We start from the raw sequence: 20,921 nt of genomic DNA, 5'->3' as shown, positions 1-20,921 counted from the left end.
CCATGCAGAGTGTAAACACCGATGAAAAAGTGTTCTGGAGTAAAATTAAAACCATTACCAGATCAGGGAAGCCCTAATTATTTTCCCTTACAACTTTACATACTAACAGCACACTTGGATTATTCTTCATCCAGGTTACTTGATGGACTGTAAATGGCAACAAAGAAAAAAAAGGGAGAATCAGGCAACAGATGAGGAAAAGACACTGGAGTCTTCTGTAGCAGGGTGGAGGGCGAAACAGATGTGACAAACCCAGAGTCAATTATAGGAAGTAAATCCAAAGCAATTGTACAAAGAAAACGAATGGGGCATTCCTGCTTTCTTTTTTAAGCATCTGTGCAATCAAGTGTTGACCAACTGGTGACAACTAACATTTTTAAAGACATAGAGAAGTTTTCATCCATTGCCAGCCCCCCAAATACATCTCACAAACAAACTTCAGATATTCACAGCCACAGGATAGGGTTAAGCTCTAGAGTAACTAAAATTGCAAAAAATTAAGAGTAATTACAATATCCTTAGGGTTTTAGAAACTGAACTGTGCCCAGAGAGGTGACAATTTATATCCCTGATGGCCCAGGACTGCCACCAGCTCCCACTACAGGCAGACAGTGCCAGTGCTGTTTACCGTGGGGACAACTATTACCTGCTGCTGAAGGGAATCAGAGAGGAGACCTGTCGCCAGCAATTAACACTGACTGAGCCTTAAGAAGTCACCACCTGCCATTTTTCAGGTGGTCACAACCGGTAGCAGGCATTTTCTGGCTTACCCCAGCTGGGAAACAAATCAGGAAGAAAGGCAGTGTCTATTAGATGCAGCACTAGTCTGGCATTAAAATTCCTGCATTATTCGCAGGAGGGGGTTTAAAAATCTACTCTAACTTCAAAAGTAAAACCTCGACAGACATAGGAAATCAACTGCTCCACGTTCTCTAATGAATCAATTGAAAAAATAAACAGCAGGAGTCTGAAAGCATGAAAACCACATATTTTGGTAAGTACAACAACAATTTCTGGGACTCCAACTAACAATTAGGGAAACACAGTATTTCCCAATGTGTGTCTAATTATATTTTTTCCTTCTCAATTCCTTCTTACCTTGTTAACTGCTAGACAGAAAAATGGAATAAAGTAAATTTTACTAAACAAATACTGCCTTAATATAGTCACACTGAGAGAAACTAATACCCCCGTATAACTAACAGTACAATAATAAAGGTACTGCAATTTCCTCAAGAACTATGATTCAGAGTTCCTGAAAAGAACAAGGTCCACAGACAATGAAACACCCTATAAAATTTACTGCTCAAAAAGGTTAAGTATATTCACCTTGTCATTTCAGCCCCTAATACTGCAACATAATACAATTACTGATGCAGAAACAAGCAGCAACAGTCAAATAACTGCCCTTTTACAAATCACATTTGAGGTTTTCCACAGAATAACCACACCTTTTCAATTATTTTTACTTCTCATACTATTATTGCCAACTTGTTAATTATGAACAAATGTTAACATAGCAAAGCTCAAATACATGGCATAAGAATACAATGTGCCTAAATACTTTACAAAAGACACCTTACCATCCACAGTAGAAAAGCCAGTTATTAATTCAGAATAGAAGTCAAACATCCAGAATCACATCCTTTTAATTTCCCTACCACTGCAAATAGACACTGTAATCCAAAACATCTTCTTTTGGCCACGTGGCTGCCTATTGTGAATTCTTGTCTTCCTCTGAGGCCTACTTGATTCTTTTTAAAAAACTTGAATCAGTGTTTTCTCCTAGCATTGAATAATACTACAATCACCTTTACAAAAACGTCTTTTCTAATAGCACTGATTCCTTGCCTTTGGCTGGAAGTTAAGCACACAATTCAAAAGTCCAGCATACTATTAATGTTAATCAAGTAGATTAAAATGGAAGCATACAGACATCCGTCCAAACGTCCATCACAAATATTTTTCCTTCCTTCTGGCATTTGCCGAACTTCAAGATAAGACCTCAAGATTAAAAAAAAAGAAAAAAAAATATATAGCAAACAATTTACCAAGCCTGGTAAAACTGCTGGATTCTGCCCAAGGAATTGCTGATTCGATCAAATGGCTGGTAACTACTATCACCCGTGCGTGCTCACCCGCTTAGGCTGTGTTAGGAGCAAGAACTTACTATTGGTACACTTGAGCATCACAAAGAAAAGCCCTTATTGAAGACCTGAATTCATTCTAGAAAAACAGAATCAGAGTCTCCCTTGCTTCTCCCCTCCCCAGCCACTTCACTGTTAAGGTAATCTTCTTTCAGGGGTTAAAGAGATTAACAACAGAGATTCAATCAGCACTTCAAAGAGAAAGACATTCAGAAATAAGCAGACAAAAATGTAAAGTACTTTTATAACTACATACCCACAAAAAAAAATTTGAGCAAGCAAGCTCCCTAGCTTTTGAAAGCAAAAAATATAGGTGCGAACTGCAGCAAAATACTGTATATGCATTTGTGAGGAGGAATTAGAGGCATGAGGGGAGGGAAGATGACATATACAAGGAGCGAGTACTAAAAAAAACCCGACTGCCCATCCTGTGGGGGGAAACCCCCAACGACTTAGTACTGTTTAATAAATTACTGGATAAAGAACAAAAAATCCCTAAGCAGCTGGTGTGCAACATTGGATTTGATTATTCTGGTACTGCATTTGTTATCAAAAATGTATGTAACTGAAATAACTTCACAACTATTTTTATCGACCTTTGCCTGGCCGGCAAAAACATATTAAAGAATACATTTTTGTCATAAAAACCTAACAGCTCTCTTTCTGACGCACTGAGCTCTTTAGAAATAGATTCAGATGGGAAATTCCTGTTTGCACTGCAGAAGTCCATCTATTTAAAGAAATGCTGGCCCAAGGGATATTATCCACAAGCTACTGATTTCCCACTAGTTAGATCGTTATTTTAGACAAGACTGGTGTCTGGGGCAATCTACTTGAGCAACTTCAGCTTCTTGTTCTTTCTTTGAAACAAACATTCACCTATTGATTCTGATCACTGTGCCCACATGGTTTGGGTGGGGGAGGGTGGCAGTCAGCTTGCTGGAGGTCTATCAGGAAACCATGTTCAGAAAGGCATGGACTGCAAGCCCAGCTGTCTTGTTCTGTCTTTGAGATGAAAACAAACCTATGTTAGAATGTTTTCAAGTAGAAACAGAAGCTAAAATGATCTGTGTTAATAAGACAGCTGAATGTTAACAGGATGCCCACAGAAATCAACAGAAGAATGAGAGTACTCCAGGAAGTAGGAATCAAATGAGATTTTAGTAGCATCTCACTGGATTTGCGTTTTGGAGAAGTCATAAAAAGGACAACGGTTAATTGTTCTTCAATACCCTACAAACATCTCAGACAATGAAGAAGACCCTTAATAAACACTCTGACAAGATGAGAGCTCCAAGAAAGTCAATGCTGCCCTCTTATCTTCCCAGCTCCTTTTTATAGCAGAGTGCCAGATCACGAGGAAACCTTTGTTCAACAACAACTGAAAAGTGTGGCCAGTAAAGTCTTTGTGTTGGCTTCTTTTGTTCTGCTTTCCTTTAAGGATGAGCTACCAGACCAAGAAAAACAAGTTTTACTTCTAAAGCCATTGTATCTTGGGATACAGACAAATTCCCTCAGGGTGTCTGCAGCCTTGTCCATCCAGCCCAGAGGTGGTTGTTACAAGGAAACTACTTGTCTATCCAACATATCTTTGCTCCTTCCAGTTGGTAGTTACAGAAGTTACTGCTTGGTTCCTTGGGACACAAGATTGTCAGGAGTGCTTCAGGAAAGGTCTCCTATTGGCATGAAGGAAGATTAGATGGAGTTTTCATCGAAAGAGATGATTTCAGCTCTGGTGGATACACTCACAGTCTGTTCCAGCCACATACTTTAGAGAAAAGCTGCCTGCAAATGCCTCTAAACACTCCATTCCCTTTCTCCCATACTCTACCCATCAGCACCAAGACTTTAAAGGCTAGGTGTTAGCATCTGAAACCCTGAAGACCAAGGGCTGGGAGAGTCTTATGTTTGTTTCACTTGCTGTAATGCATTTGATAACAAAACCCATTCACTATAAAAAAACCCTCAACAAAACAACCAAACAAAAAACACCCAAGAAAATTGGGGTGTTTCCTTTTGGCGCCAACGGAATACTCTTCCAATCTTGCACTTCTGTTACAATGCAGCATGTCCCAGTTGCATTCTGGAGACTTCATAGTGAGGTAAGGCCAGGAGTGACAGTCACATGTAGCAGTTTCAATGTGCCACAACGGGAAAGATGCCCTAGGGACTTCCTCTCTTTTCAGCCTCTCATGTAAACCGGGTACTAACTAAGAGGTACAGCAAAGAAAAATCACTAAGGGAAGGGCAGTTTGCAACATTTTGATTTCATTCCTTTTGATTACTGAAATTGTTCATACAGCTAAAAAAGAGCACATAAGTGATTTTTTACTACAAAGAATGAGTCAAGTTAGAAGAAAAAGCAAATCAAGTCTCCTTCCAAAAGGATAAGGCAAGACTGCAAATATTTTCCCACCTAAAACAAACAAAAATTCCTCCCAATAAAAAATAATTCCCCATGCTACCTAACATAGAAAAATAATTTGAGGTTCACAAATGACTAATAAAAAGATGAAAACAACATTGAAGATTTCCACTGCTACTCTACCTTCACTTCTCGGTGTTAGCATAAAAAAATTAATTGTTTCTGTCAAGAAAAGACACGCCTTCACTTCTGTGAAACAAATGTCTTACAGAAAGGTCTTACAAAAAGGTCTTCTTAACTTTCAACTAAAGTAATGATTTAAAGTTATTAAAATTTCATGCAGTGATAAAGACAAGATATTCTGTGGGAAGTTTGCTAATGGATCCATTAGCTGGCAGCTGTCTATTTGCTCAAACAAGTGTAGAGCTGATTCCACATGTCACCAGAGACACAGAACCTATACTGGCTTTTTGTACACTGGGCAAACAGCATGGAGCATCTGCCAAACAGCTGGTTTCAGTTGGTGGTATTGAAAAATCATTTATTAGATGTGACATAGACTGAAAAAAATGAAAACCACTAGTAAAGAGGCTAACGAGCTCTTTGGCCAATACTATAATATCCTGCTAATTCAGTCCATCTTTAACAGGTCACTGCTTTGGTATGAAAACAGGAGTGGGCCTTCTTGTCTACAAAACAACCTGCCTTGTTTGTAAAGGACAGCAAACTAAAGAATTGCCCTGTGTTCTTTGCAGAGTATAGACAATTTTAAAAAATTACGCAGCTTTTATCATGGGATATAATTTATCTTTTATGAGCTGTCATAAATTGTAGGGCTTGCTTATTTTACCATGAACAATCCATGACATTTCAAAGAATGATGTTCTACTGTATTCAGTTTTATAATTAGCGGTAACATTAGTGTAATGAGACCTTAGAGAGTCTGCATCATTATGCATTTGAAATGCAACTGACATGACCTTGCAATTAACGATCTAATAAGGAGCAAAAAGTGAAGATGAAGAAGCATTAAAAAAACCCCACTGAAGGAAGGATTTATGTCACTTTATTTTCAATGTTTACCACATATCTTTGTGCAGTTCTACATCAAAAGATAACTATAAACCAGTGCTATTAGACTTTAGCTTGCCCATACACTAAAATGTGTATTTAAAACCATCCTCTTTATTACTAAGGCAGTCTGAACTTTTGAATCCTAATGGTTGTACAGACCTAGTTCTTCTTGGATCATGACTATACAAACATATTAAAACAAAAAAAATCTGGGGCTGGTGTGGTAATGATTTTGATTTCATAGCAGCAGAACAAACCCCAGATTGTTTTCTAATAAAGCTACAGCTATCAAACACAGTGTAGAAAACAGAGGATTCTGTACAGAGAAAAAACAATGAGTATAAAAATGTTTTTTAGGTGGACATTTTGTATTTCAGAGTCAAAAGCTATAGGAAATATTACATATTTCTATTCTGGTTCATATTTTTTACAGGACTCAAAATTTTAAATTTGCTTTAAATTAATGATTGATACTGATCCTTCTACTGGAGGAGCCAGTTAACTGGCTTGCAAGATCACAACAACCGTGCTCGGAAGGAGTACCAGATTCCAAAATGCTACCTGAAAGATTAGGATAAGCAGAAATTGCTAAAAGAATAAGGTCTTTCAATCCTTCATGTCTTTCCCTGATTTCCTGACTTTTTTTTGGAGTGGAAGAAGTTCAATGGAAGTCTGTCTCCTCTGAGGTTTGAATGGCTTAGACATGGGAGATTTGCTCAGATGTATCAGCCTTTGAACACCGTATCTATGCAGGAGTCTTAAGGATTTACAGTTCTCCCATTTGGATCGTCTCAGACAAAGGCTTCTCTACTGAAGAAACACCTACTGTCCTTGTTGGAACAGGCAGAAGATGGAACTGCCCCAGCAGGTGGTACAACTCTCATACCAGTGCACAACAGGCCCTAACAATCCAACTGCAAGGTCCCATTGGATGCCAGGTTACAAAGCAGAAGAAAAAATTGACTATGGCAACCAAAAGTTCTAAGAACAAAAGTGGAATTAAGGATTATCAGTGAGGAAAAGTTAGGAGACGTGAACACTTATATTTTCCCTCTCAGTTACATTCTTCCTTTCATCTGGGCCAAACATGCATGATCTCCCCCCACTCACTGCATCTGGACAGCTGAATCTGTAAAGATTTGTGTACCTTTAAAGTGTCTTTCACTTTAAAGACAGGCAAAGGCTCTAGGAGCATACTGGAGACAATGACCATGTCATGGATGATATGTGGCTGGCTCTGCAAAACATATTCATAAATAACTGCTTATTTATAGTCAGTTTCACCTACATTATCTAGGATAGTAGGTTTTCTTTTATCAGATGTTATATGCAAGAAAAGGTGGCTTTTCCAATCAGACTAGGGAGTGGCCAAGAATGACAGACTAGAGGTGGAAGAAAGCAAGCCTACTGAAATTTTAAACATGCTTCTAGTCAAAGACCACCTAGTTCATTATTCTGTCTTCAACAGTGGCCTTTGCCTCTAACCAGGAGTTCTACCTTCACCACAGGTCTGAACTGTAACAAAAAATAAGGCTCTCTCTTTTTATAAAGAGCCATCAACAAGAGATGCCTTGGAACATGAGAAGCAGGATTAGCGAAGACTGCTCTGACCTCCACCAATCTGTATCTCTCAAATTCCATACAGATAAAGATTAAAGATTAATTTTCTTCAGCTACCTGAAAAAAAACTCCAACAGGTATATCCCAGCTTATAAATTTAAACTAATGTACTTATGTTGATGCAACATCTGCACAGGATTTGCATTCCAGTATGTCTTCACTTGAATTGTTTTACACTAACTGGTTTAAGTCAGAAAAATCTTATCCAAGAAAATAAAAGTAGCTGTTACTATAATGGCATTGACTTAAACATCGCAAACATTCTGATCCAGACACAGTTTAGGAAAACCCACAGGGGATGAGTGTCACAGCCAAGACCAGGACTAAGATATTACAAGTGCAACTGTAGTGGCCTGACATTTAGTATGATACACCAGGACAAGGCTTCCTCATCCAAACTGCTCAAGCATCTGATAAAGCATACTCCCACCATCAACCTCGTCTTCCAGCTGCTCACATGAGAAATCTCCACTTCAGCTGGATGCTGCCTAACTTGTGTGCAAGACAATGGAAAGCACAAAAGAAAGAAGTTGCTAGGTGGGGAAAAACCCCAAGCAAACAAAAAAAATACCTAACACCCCAAACCCACCTGCAGCAGGAACAGAGGCTAGCTGGGGGTACCTCACTGACGTCCAGATGGAGCTGCTTGTAACTTCCAAAGCAGAGCAGAGAAAATACGTCAAACTTAAAGAGTAAAAATAAAATTTTGAACCCCCTATCAACTGCTTAATAGAGCTTCTAGATAAAGTTTGTTTTCAGGATGTATTCTGAATTTTGAGTGAAGTCAACATATTTTTCACGTTCAGAAAGGGTGAAAAATAATTTGTGCTTTTCTATATCCAACAAAAAACCTGCTGACAAACCTAAGGCAGATGATGCAAAATAACTAACACTGATGGATTAATTTTCTTTATTCCAGCAGTCAAGATCACAAGGGAGAGACTAACTAAAATATCAGAATTGCAAAAGTAGTTTTATGTGATGAGATATATAATACATATACATAAGACCATTTTTAAAATTTAGAGTTACAATGTCTAGCTATACAATTTCAAGCCCTTACCACACAAAGACATTTTCTCTGGTAACAGATGATATCACAGACAAAACAACCAATATATTGTCTAGACAATATTACTGTTGCTCCATTGTCTTGAACATTTAAGTACATAGTCAATAAGTAAATGCATAAAAGGACAATTATGCTGGTTTTTTCTTTTATAGAGTAATGGCTATTTTTATTAATTTGCAAATAATTACAAGTATCTTAAAAGCTAAAAGTCTGGTATGTTTCCAAAAGATTGTTTCAGATACTAAGGCATGTCATACCTTGTCAAAGATATCTATTTCAAACAGGATGTAGGAATCAATTTATAAATAGAAATATTTGGTTTTCATTGAATTCTATTTTGAAAACAACAAACCTATGCCTGGTATCATAGACTGTTTTCATACACTCAGTTTTCAGCCATTCTATTTAAGTATATTAAAAATAAAAAGAAGTATCCAAAAGTTATTTATTAAGCCAGTTTTAAATTTTGTTTACTAAAGTAAACTAATATTGCTTTCCAGGTCTCACAGCATGAAGCATGCAAAACACCTTCCCAAGACACATCTGCCTTACAGAAAAAGAGACATAAAACTTCATGGTAGAAGAACAAATTGCAGCATTTTTGTTCTGAAAAGATAATTTAAGAAGCAATTTCTTTCAATGTTCAACTATGAACTACATATGAAAAATGGACTACAACATTTGCAAGCTCCCAGAAACTCAGAGATACTGAAATTCTTATGAATCATTTTCATAATCTCAGCTGGGCATATTTTAAGATGACAGAGGAATTCAGTATTAGCAAGAATCCTCTTTCAAGTTCATTAGTCAACTTAGAAATATAAAGGAAAGGAACATTTACAGCAACTTAAAGAGATGAATCAATGAAACCAAATCCACCCAAATTATACAAGGTCACTGATAAGGAATCTTGTGGAACTTAAGACATTATTTATTTGCTGTGTGTTTGATACACTGTACATTACATTTGCACATTCCTGCTTTGCAGACATGAATTTCCCATCTACTCTTTGCCAAACTTCACTTGCTGAAGCTGAAAGTAAATTATTCTTTATTCTCAGTGCTATTTTATCCTGATATACTTGACATGATTACCATGTTAAGAAAAATCACTAATTAAAGTATTTAAGTCCAATTACTGACAAAATGTTGCAGCTCATTTATTCAAGGACCATATACCCAGACCTCCTGCAACAATTAGCTCTTTGCTGAACTACAGGATTTCAAGAAGACAGCTGGAAAATATCAACCTTTGGACTAACACAAAAAGTGAAAGTATGTATAAACAATTACAAACGCACATGTACATTGTTCTTCATGAATCAATAGTTTGTGTTTTTCCTTTGTACATAAAAAAAGTAAAAAGTACAATTAAATTGTAAAGAAATTCAAAATTAAACAAACAAAAAAATGATACCTGCTAAATAACAACCTTATGAAAAGGAAGGCTGGACGATGTTCTAACTAAACAAGAATTATTACCCTCATAGCTATCATTAATGCAGTTCTATTGTTTCTCTACTGACACATATAACAGTGTTCATAGGCAAGAAGACCAGGATAAATTATCTTAATTAGCTTGTCAGGCATCTTGCACAATAGAGGCCATAGGGCTGCCCTAAATAAATTTTTCCTTTTATGGTCTTGAATGTACACACATGCTCAAACTCATTTGAAGTGACTGTTATGGAAAGTTCACCCAACAGTCTGGACAAGTCCTAATTTGAAATTCTGGATACAGTAACCACTACAAGTACATGCCTCACATCCCATCTGAGTTTAGTGCCAACATCCAGAAAACACCTTTGCCTTGGAGCCTTACCACTACCCTGTTCCTGTTGCCTGTATAAGAAAGATCACAGCTATCTTAGACCTTCCCTTTGATAAGACTCATGCAGTCCACTAGACTCCAGTCTATTAAGTGGCTCTTCAGTCACTCAACCACCTCATTTTCTCCAAGATCCCTCAGTTTTTTCAGAACCTCCCATTAACAGTGATCACTAGGAAGAGACATGGCATCCAAGGCAGGGGATATTCCTTAATCCTTTTTTCACTTAATCACTGAATGTTTTGGATTGGAAAGGATCTTCAAAGATCACCTAGTTCCGGCCCACATGACCTTGAGCAGGGATATCTTTCAGGTTGTGCGGGCCCCATGCAACTTGGCCATGAACATTTCCAGGGATGAGGCATCCACAACAACTCTGAGCAATTTGTTACACTGTCTCACCATCCTCATCCTGAAAGACTTCTTACTTGTATCTGGTACCATGCTACTGTCTTTCAGTTTAAAACCTTGGTCTGTCACTACAGGTCCTGATAAAAGTCTCTCTCCATGCTTCTTACATGCTCCATTTATACACTCATAAGTCCACAATAACTCTTCCTGAAGCCATTTCTTCTCCAGACTGAACAATCTGAACTCTCTCAGCCTCTCCTCATAGCAGAGGTGCCCCAGCCTTCTGCTCATCTTTGTGGTCTCCTCTGGACCTGCTCCAACTCTTTTTACACTGTTCTTATGTTTGGGGCCTCAGAGCTGGATGCAGCACTCCAGGTGGGGTCTCACCAGACCAGAGCAGAGGGGCAGAATCACCTCCCCTGACCTACTGGCCACACTTCTTCTGATACTGGCAAGGATATGGTCATCTCGTGTTCAATTTTTCATCCACCAATATCTATGTTCTTCTTTGCAGGGCTGATCTCAATTAATTCCTCCAGTCTCTGTTGCTACTGGGGATTTCCCTGATCCAGGAGCAGGACCTTGCACTTGACCTTGTGGAAAATTATAATGATCCCTGGGCCCACTTGAGATCTTTAGTATTTATTTGGACAGCAGCCTTAGGATTCTTAGGTCTTTTTCAGCACTGCTCTTGAACAGAAATATCCACATCCTGAAAGCATGGTACACATACCTCTTGCTAAAAGTACAATAATAATTTTTCTGTATTAAACAGGCATGACTCTCAGTTAATCCAGATAACTCCAATCCTGGAGCTGTGAGACAAATTTGGAAAAAAAAAATTTGAAAGTCTCCCAGTCATCTGAAAGTGGAGACAACAGGACACGGTAAGAGTCTCACCATTACCCTACCCAGCATTTCTTACGATTATCTCCAACACTGCATCACCTTGTTCATCATCTGCCCTGCAAGCACCTGTGTTTTGCAACGTGCATGGATCTCAGTTATGCAGTTATTCTACCTTTCAAGTTCATCTGCTTCTGCAGGACGAAGACATTTCTGCTGCACCTCAGCAAGCACACTGCCACAGGAAAGCACTCACATTCTTCCTGTCTTCGTAAGCAGGACTAGCTTATTTGTAGGTTGTACAGCCACTTGTTCGAAACAAGGGTTGGTTCCTGCAAAGTAGGTGTATCCTCTGTCTCCAACAGAAAAGTTTTGTTCCAAATGTGGGCATTTCACTAGTCATTTCACGAACTTGCTACTGAAAAAAAAAGAATATTCATTCTTTGCTTTCTAAAACTAGGGTACTACCTGTCCTTACATTCATGTTGTTTCATTTGCTTATGGGATCAAAATACTCAACCCTTTCCAGCTCCAGACTAGCAATTAGAGTGACTTGTACCAAGTGCACCAAGCCTGCAATGATGGCCTGTAACATGAAACTACACAGAGTTTGCTTGCCATTCCTTGTTCACTCCCGTTTCGACTCACCTTCTGCTGATTTTCCCTCTACCACTTAAAATTGCTGAAAGGGCTTTAAACACAGTGCATAAAACATTTCTGCAAAAGACGTCAAAGACACTTTTCCTGAGAGTGTTCTTATTTGACGGAGTGAAACAAAGGGAAACCATCTTAGTATTTCCTGTGATGCATAGCTTTATCAACATACAGCTCAAAAAAAAATTGTGGAAGTCTTCAAACATCTTCTAAAGATATTTTAGAGATGACATCAGTTTTCTGTTTCTCTTTTTAAAAGGTTTTCCATATTAGTCAATGGGCCTTCCCTCTAATTTAGATGTTCCAAGCATGAACTACCGAACAACATGTAAAATACATCATCAGTCACTACTCTCTGAACATGAGCAAAGCGAACACAACAGATAACTTTGGTAAGTTTTAGCCATGGTACAGGATACCAAATAAAACAGTAACAGATGAGAGAAGGGTAGTAAAGGAGAGTGAAGAGATGCTGGAACAACAACTAGAGGGCTGTAAATTATCTTTAAAAGAGAAACAGATCACTAATAATCAAAGAGCAATAGAAATAGTTTTGACACATTTCATGTAGGTAAATACTGTTCACTCCCAAAAGGATACACCACAGCACAAAGACACCATTCAGTTTTTATTGACCAGTTCAGGCAATGCTCTTCTAAATAGGTAAGTAAAAGCCTTGTTTTAGCAGGACACAATGCATGTTTAAGGATTCTCTTCAGGCTAAGTAACTGCTGTTTAGTAATAAATTTTCTTGTTCCTAACCAGCAAGCAAGGCTTGTAGCAATATTCTTTTGACTCAGAAGTATTGCCAAAAGGAGGACAATTTCCATTTCAATTAAATGTTAAATTGAATGGTGGAGGGAAGATGTTAGGGATTTAGCAGAAGCATGCACGTCAAACAACTTACTCCTCACTAACCTGCGTGAGTTTTTAAAATTTTGGTCTCAGGTCAGAAGGATTGCAGTCATGAATAATAGGGAAACAACAAATTTACACTATTTGAAAAGAATTAATGTTGCCTGATAGAGATATTTCAATGACAGAACTGCTGATCTTCAAAAAAAAGCAGCATGATTAAAACAGCTTAAATTAAAACCGCCTTGCTGCAGATTTGACAGCCTCTGACTGAAAATTTCAATACATCCAAGTATTTATTGAAAACAAAATAAAAAACCCCAAGCATTTAAAATAATTCCATTTTATCATGTCACCATAAAACAAGAAAAAGGAAAAAGTCTTGTTATTATTCTATGTCTCTCCTGGAAGGTGGGGGAGATGTATTTTAAGTCCTTTTATGTAGTTTTCTTACTCATTTCAGTGTTTTGGTTCTTCTTATACTGATGGCTCAGAGATATGTAAAAACTTGTATTTCTCATAAGTTCAAATAGGAAGATGTATGTGAGAGAAAGCTACATGTCATCCCTATCCAGCAGAAATGGGATTTCTTTGCTAAGCTCCTAAACTTCCAAAATTCTTTAAGTCCTTACCAGCTTTATAAACTTAATACTTCTAAATGTCATCTTTCCAGCAATGCAGGAAAGCAGGAAGCAAAGCAATACTATCATTCCACAGGTTAGCTTTAAGAATCAATTTTGCATATTTTTGAACACTGTCTTTAGACTAAACACAAAATCAATCTGCTGAAAAATGGGCTCAGCTGTTTGGAGCAATCTGTGGACTGCCTGCCAGAACCTACTGCTATTCACAAAGAGTACTACTAAGAGGGATAACTGAGCCTGAGCAGAATTAGAGGTAAATTCCTGTACCTGCAGCCACAAAGGAATGGCACAGTTCATTGGTGACTGCTCTAAGGTAAGATCTGCACAATACAACACTAAACCCCAAATATACAGTAAGAAGAAAGGAGAAATACACAGAAGGGAGTTACTCCTTTGGAACTGTCTACACGGAAGCAGTAGCACTTCATATTTCTACCAAGTACTGGCTGTAACTCAACAGGAAGAAGCTATATTGTCCCCAAGCAAAGTCCTATTTGACATCAAATGGAGAGCTCAGTAACTGCTCCTTATCACACAAGCTGACAGGTTTGCATTTTCTGCCCATATAACACCCAGCATTAAACTGCCAGGCTAGGAATGGGGAGAATTATCCAGCCACTCCCAACCAGTAGAGACTAATGGGGTTTTTTATGTCCCCTCTTTGAGGGAAGATTTTTTTTCTGAAAGTGCCTGGCAATTTTTTATTTGATAAATTCTCTGCTAGTGCTAAGGGCTCATGATGTGTTTTACCTGCCCTCATATCTTTCCATAGCCTGACAAAGCTATTACTTCTGACTTTTGTTATTTTTGTTAAGAGAGTTGAGAACTGCTTTACATCCTTGTCAGTACAAGTAACGAGCCCACACAGTATCTGTACAACATCCAGTTCTCCCAGTTAGGAACCCCAATAACCTTTTGGGTCCAAGTTTCCAACCACTGATTTCCCCTAAGCTCCTAGTGAGGAACTGCTCTCCCCACCATGATTGTATCTGGCAGAGTAAAATGTTCAAAGGATACAGTTTTCCATTATATACATGACCTCGAATGTTCTTGTGAATTATTTTGTAACCCCAAACTACTTTTATAGAATGTTCAGGCTGATGTAAGAACTCAAAAAAAAAAAAACCCCAAAACTCATTTCAATACAAAAAAAAAAAACCCTGACAGAACCTGACAGAACTCTACCATCCTCGATATATAACTGAACATAAGTATAATAAATGGTACAGAAAAACAGAAGAGGTACAATAGCAATTGCATTGTAGTAATTTCTTATTTTTGATTCAAGTATTAGGAGAGAATCTGATGGCAGGATCAGATTGATCAGTGTAAGTTGCCACAAATCATGACATAAAAAGCAGAGTTTCCAAAAGGAAAAAAAAAAAAAGAAAATAATAGGAGATTGCCTGTGACGGGAATCAAGACCTATAAACAGGAAAAATAAAGGAGTGGGGGGGGTTGTGTGTATGTGAGCATGGCACGGCATGAAAAGTACTTTAAAAGGATACCAGTCATTCCAAGTGTCTGTTCCAACAAACAAAAAAGGTATCTGCACTGCCTACCTTTTGTACCCGAAAACTTGAAGGCTGGATCACCTCACAGAGACTTTGTTTATAACCATTGTAGAGACACAGGCTCCTGTAGAGGAGCAGTGATTTTAAGGACACTGAAATATTTTTTTTTTAAATTCCTAACATTGAGCAGAAACTTTAGAGCAGAAAGACATCTTTCTGACAACAGGGACTAGCATAATGAGAAGAGCAGGGCACATAACCCTGTTGTCATCCCCTCACCCCAGCAATCAAACCGGTTGTCAGGAAGAGCCAGATAGCCTGGCAGAGTTAGATACTTGGAAATTAAGCAATGTGAATATATCCCACTTGTTAACTTTCAAACCTGCTGTAAAGGCAGAGCAGCTCCAAACAATACAAACAATACAAACAATACAAAATATGAAACAGGCTGATTTTAAATCTCTGAAACACAATTCATGGAAGAAAACAAAAGACTTCTACTCAACTGCTGTGCCAGTCAAACTAGTGTCCTTTTAAAATAATTCTCTAGTTTAACTAATGACATTTATATTTGGTAATGGACTTCAGGTGGAATTCATCTTCCAAATTTAGACATCCATCTGGGGGTGAGATGAATCATGCAGTGAAAGTGCTTATTTCTCTCTACTGACTATAACGGGAGCCTACAGAACCAGCTCATGTATAGGCAGCCAAAGCTGGCATTCACCAACCTGTCTCCTGACAGCCAATGCATAAGCTTAGGTGGCATGGCATGCCTAATGGTCATTTTCTTCCACTGACTCAAAAAATCAGGCTAGAAAAGTTGTCTTTCAACAGGGTGAGAAGCAGCACTGCCACAAATTAGCAACTGGAATTAGCTTAAGTTGTATGTAAACATTAGCATTCATTATTTCCCCCCTGCACAACAAATAGATGTCTGTTCATGGAATAATAAGCACACCTTTCAGATAAAACCACACACGCTTCTGACATCTTTGTACAAATCTTGACATCTTTGAATATGAAATAAATATTTTAAAATAATGCAACCACATAAGGAAAGCTATCAAGAAGTTCACATCCTCAGAAAAAGATGTGTAACTGGATGAAAATACTTTACAAAGTCTACTAATTCCTTAACCTCAGCCTAAACTTCAAAAATATTTCTACAGAAAGCAGGAACTAAGGATTCAATAATCAGTGACACACTAAAGTATACTACTAAATCAAAATAATCTATTATGATTGAACCAAACAGTTAAAACCTGTTATTTGCAGAGCTGTCACCTTCACAAAAGGAACAGGGCAGCTATACTAAATAGCAGTCTCTCATTTCAAATAGTGTGAAGAGTCTCAAATAGAATATTGCTGTTCAACACAATATTACTTCTTAATTTACAAGTAGAGAGGTCTCTTGATTATTTCAGTAGTCATTAGAGACACAGAGAAGTATATTTTTATCAATAAGCATGTCTGGAGGAGGAAGTGCAATACAAAATCACTTATAAAGAGTCAGAAGGGAAAGCAGAAATAATCTGCCTACATACAGCCCAGGCCATGCATTTGTTCAACCTATACACACTCAAAACCACTTCTTCCTTAGAACATCCATTACATGACCAAAATGTACTATGCACCAGTAAGAGGAAAAAGTCTTATGACAGATTTTATATTTTGGAGATTTTATATTTTGGTGGCATGCACAAGGTCTCACAAAGAAAATAATACATAACCAGAGGCCCTAAAACACCCCTTAAATATCTTAGCATCCCAGTGTGGGCCAAAGTTTGAGTGCTACTGCTAGAAAGGATTATGGAAAACTGGTAGCAGAGAAACAAAAATAAAAAAGGGGCAGGTTTTGAAACAAAGTAATGGCTGTACTTAGCAAGATCCAGAGGTCTGTGTCCATTCCAATATCCTCTCACTAACAGCAGCCAAGAACGAAGCATGTAAAAATACAATAACTACATAGCAATGCTTCCCCAGAATATTCCTTGATCCCCCAACAGTTTGCAGAAGCAGGATTTCCTGAACAAGAATAGGTAGGTATTTGATGATTCTTCCACGAAACAGCAGTTTCCCTCTACACTGATGTAATGTTTAGACTCCTTAAATTCCTGGGGCAAGAAATTCTATAGCTTAATTACACGTTCTGTTGGGAACCACCTCCTTTTGTCTGTTTTCAATTCATCAGCTGCTATTTTCATTAGATACCTCTTAGTGTGTGTGCACTAAAATAGACAGTGAATAAACACCCCCTATTTTTGTCCCGTTGGTTGCTGAACACTTAACAGGATTCTGTCACACCACTTTCTGGTCACCTTTACTACCTTAACAAATTCATGCTGCTCCTCTCACAGAAATTGTTCCATATTTCAGATTTTCTCTTCCTTAAAATTTCAACTACATTCTTTTTGCGGTGATGACACGGCTAGGTGTAAGCAGGGCAAAACTGTGTAAGATGATTAAATTTCTTAAAAGTTATAATCATTATTCTCCCTTTCTTTCCTAACCATTTCTAGTGGCAGTAGTCAGCTTTGAGCTCATCTTTTTAGATGAGAAGGCAAGCTTGTTCCTCCCCAACTCTAAACAGAACGCATGAAGCAATTTATGAGAAATTTCATCTGCCATTTTAACGTCTGGTTGCTGAGCAATGTTGAGTCCCTGTTTACTGCTAGGGTCTGCCTCTGCATCTGCCTTTGCATTTGCATCAGTAAAGTCTGTGAGCCCACTTTTCTTCTATACACCTTATTAACTTGAACATGCTCTGTTAACATAACCCTGGAGAATTGTTACCTGGAGCTCCTCTATACACTATTCACTACCAACTTTTCCTCTTATATTTTAGTCATTAATTTAGCCACATAAAATCCTTTCCCACTATCCAGTGGCTGCTTAGCTTCTTCAAAATTCTTTGGTGGGTGTCCTAGTCAAATGCTTGTTGGACATCCGAGGAAATTGCTTCTGTCAGATCTTTATTCATGTACTTACCTTCAAAAAACCTCCAGTGAGTTTGCAAAACATGACATCCCTTCACAGCAGGGTCTTAACTCTTCCTCAATACATCATGTTTGTCCACGTTACTTTCATTATTATTATTTTGACTGATTTACTTGGAACAGATGTCAGGCTTAGTAATCTGTAGTTCCCCAGATCTGTCCTGAAGCCTTTTTTTCCAGTAGTGTCACACACAGATTAGGACACTATAGATCACACACACATGAATTTATATCTTAGCTAAAGCTATCTTAGGTGTCGTATTTGTTGCTCACTGTCTACAATACAATGATCCTTGTTTGCTTGCTGTTTGGAAAGCTGTACTTCTAAATGCAAAGCAGGCCTCTCTAAAGACATGAAAGTGGTTTTCATTTTTTCCACAGAAGGTTTAAGCATTATCTTTAGGAAGATCAGTACATGATAAAGATTTACTGTAACAGTAATACTACAAACATTTGATTGCATTGAAAAGCCTCTCTTATCTTTCCAGTCTGTAAATAATACTTCCATAAATATATGCTCCTGTGCAGCAGTAGCCATTCAACTATGTAATAGCTGTCCTAATTACCAGAAAACACAAATGAGCTTGTGAAGACAGTTATTCATTTGCAAATGAGACAGCATTCAAAGAGAAGTAAAACTTTTAACATCTTTCTGGAATTGAGAACTTCTGTAGAAATTACAACCAATAAGCAGGCAACTTGAGATATGGACTAAAACAATGTGCACAAGTATTTTTAGGCTCACCAATTGTGTGAAGTTGCAGTTTTATAACACAAAGTTTTTAAGTACTATCTAAGTTTCAGGTTTAAATTCACACAATTTTTCTTCAACACAGTGCCAACTTTCATCTCTTTTAACTCACAAGTCCAAAGACAAAGAGTTGAAAATTAGTCTTACAAACTGATCAAGTGCTTTTCTGTGGTGCAGGCTCAAATGCTAGATTCATTGTGACTGTATTCCTACTGGTAGGATGTTAAGGTTAAACCTAACAGTGTGTTTAAATCCATATGCAACTGCTCCAGCTCCTTTTTCACCTTTGTATTTTCCATGAGTCTAATAGAAGCTTGTAGTTCTAATACCAGCAGAAGAGCAGCACAGATTTGTCAATTCAGTCTGTTTAAGTCAAACGGAGGGAGAAGATTAAAAAAAACATATTATCAAGATTGGTAAAAAGACCATTGGAGCAAGCACAGTGTTCACATCCTATGTTTTTACAGCACTAAGAAGAAAAAAAATTTACCCTAATTATAGATGTTGAAAAAAACACCTTTCCAAATATGAGATGAAAACATTTCCTTGTCTTAAAGCTTCTGGTGCTGCCCAGTCTTCCGGGCAGCAGGAAAGTTAACAGTAGTCTCACTGCTGCTGCTGCAGGACTGAGAGGACACAGCTGACAATAAAGCCATACACAGCCTTGATATTAATAGCAGAAGGCTAAGACAAGCAAGAGAACAATGCAGTTGCGGATAGTTTTCTCCCCTCTTCCCAAACTGGCATAAGAAAGCTGGGAGGAACAAACAAACAAATTTGTCTGCAAAAACAAACAAAAATATTCTGCCTTTCAACACCTGTATTTTGTTTCATTTCAACTGCCACACATTGTTTTGGCCCTCTTAAATCATTCAATGAAAATCACAGAACAGCTGAAACTGGAAGGGACATCTGGAGGATGCCTACCCCAACCCCCCTGCTCAAAGCATGTCAATGACAGCAAGTTGCTCAGGGCTGTGTCCAGCTGGGTTTTGAGTTCTTGCCAAGGATGGAGAATCCACAACATTTTTTGGACCACCTGTTTCAGCAATCTATCACCCTTACCATAAAAAAAACCTCCCTTTTTTTTTAATGTTTAAATGGAATTTCCTGTATTAAAATTTGTGCCCATTACTTTGTGCCATCAGTGGAAACTACTGAGAGCAGCCTGGCTCTGTCTTCTTTATTCCACCCCATTAGGTTATTTACACACATAGGGTGCTCCCGAGCATTCTCCTCTCCAGGCTGAGCAATCCTAGCTTTCTCAGCTTCTCCTCATAAGAGAAATTCTCCAGAGCCTTAGTCATCTTAGTGGCCCTTTGTTGGACTCTCTCCAGTATGGCTGTCTTTCTTGTACTGGGGAGCCCAGAAGCACACAGCACTCGAAGTGGAGCCTTACCAGTGCAGAGTAGGGGGAAAGGATCGCTACCTTCATCTGTTGGTAACTTTTACTAATGCATCCAGAACACTTCTGACCTTCCTTGTTGCAAGTGTACATTGATGGCTCACATACATCTTTCCCACCACGATCCCTGTGCCCTTTTCTGCACTTTCTTTTCAGCTCATTGGACCCTACCACAGACTGGAGCCTGGAGTTGTTCCTCCCCAGGATCACTGAATTTCCTTTTACTGAACTTCTGGAGGTTTCCATCAGACAATTCCTCTGTTGATGTCCCTCTGGATGTCAGCACAACCCTCTTTGGTCTATCAGCTCATCCTACAAGCTTGCTGAGGGTGCACCTCTGTGTGACCCCCAGATCAGTAACAAAGGTGTTAAACAGGATTGGCTCTGGTACTGAGCCTCAGGGTACACTGCTAGTGACTGGCCACCAGCTTTTCAGCCACTTGAGACATTGTGCCACTGATGCCAACCCTTTGAGCCCATCTGGTCAGACAGTTTCCAGTTGCTTTCACTGTTCACCCACCTGGCATGCACTTCATTGGTTTGTTTATAAGGATGCTATGGGAGACCGCACTGAAAACCTCACTGAAGTCAACATAAACAATGTTCACTGCTCTGCTCTCATCTACCCAGCCAATCTCATCACACAAGGTGGTTAAACATGATTTCTTCTCCGTGCTATGTTGACAGATCCAAATCAACAGCTTGTCTTTCACTTTTGAAAGTTAGTCTAGCGTCTGTTCATCTTCTCCAATCTAAGCTTATGTTTTGGTTTTTTTCTTTGGATGTCTATAATACA

At 38.4% G+C, this 20,921-nt stretch overlaps 1 protein-coding gene across 2 annotated transcripts in view; it reads right to left on the bottom strand.

Annotated features, from left to right (window-relative positions):
- YES1 (YES proto-oncogene 1, Src family tyrosine kinase) overlaps window positions 1–20,921 on the bottom strand; it is a 52,561-nt gene that overhangs the window by 17,534 nt on the left and 14,106 nt on the right. The window lies entirely within an intron of this gene.

Source organism: Aphelocoma coerulescens, chromosome 2, assembly GCF_041296385.1.
Source record: "Aphelocoma coerulescens isolate FSJ_1873_10779 chromosome 2, UR_Acoe_1.0, whole genome shotgun sequence".
Lineage (NCBI taxonomy): Eukaryota > Metazoa > Chordata > Aves > Passeriformes > Corvidae > Aphelocoma > Aphelocoma coerulescens.
This window is presented reverse-complemented; position numbering and strand designations above follow the sequence as displayed.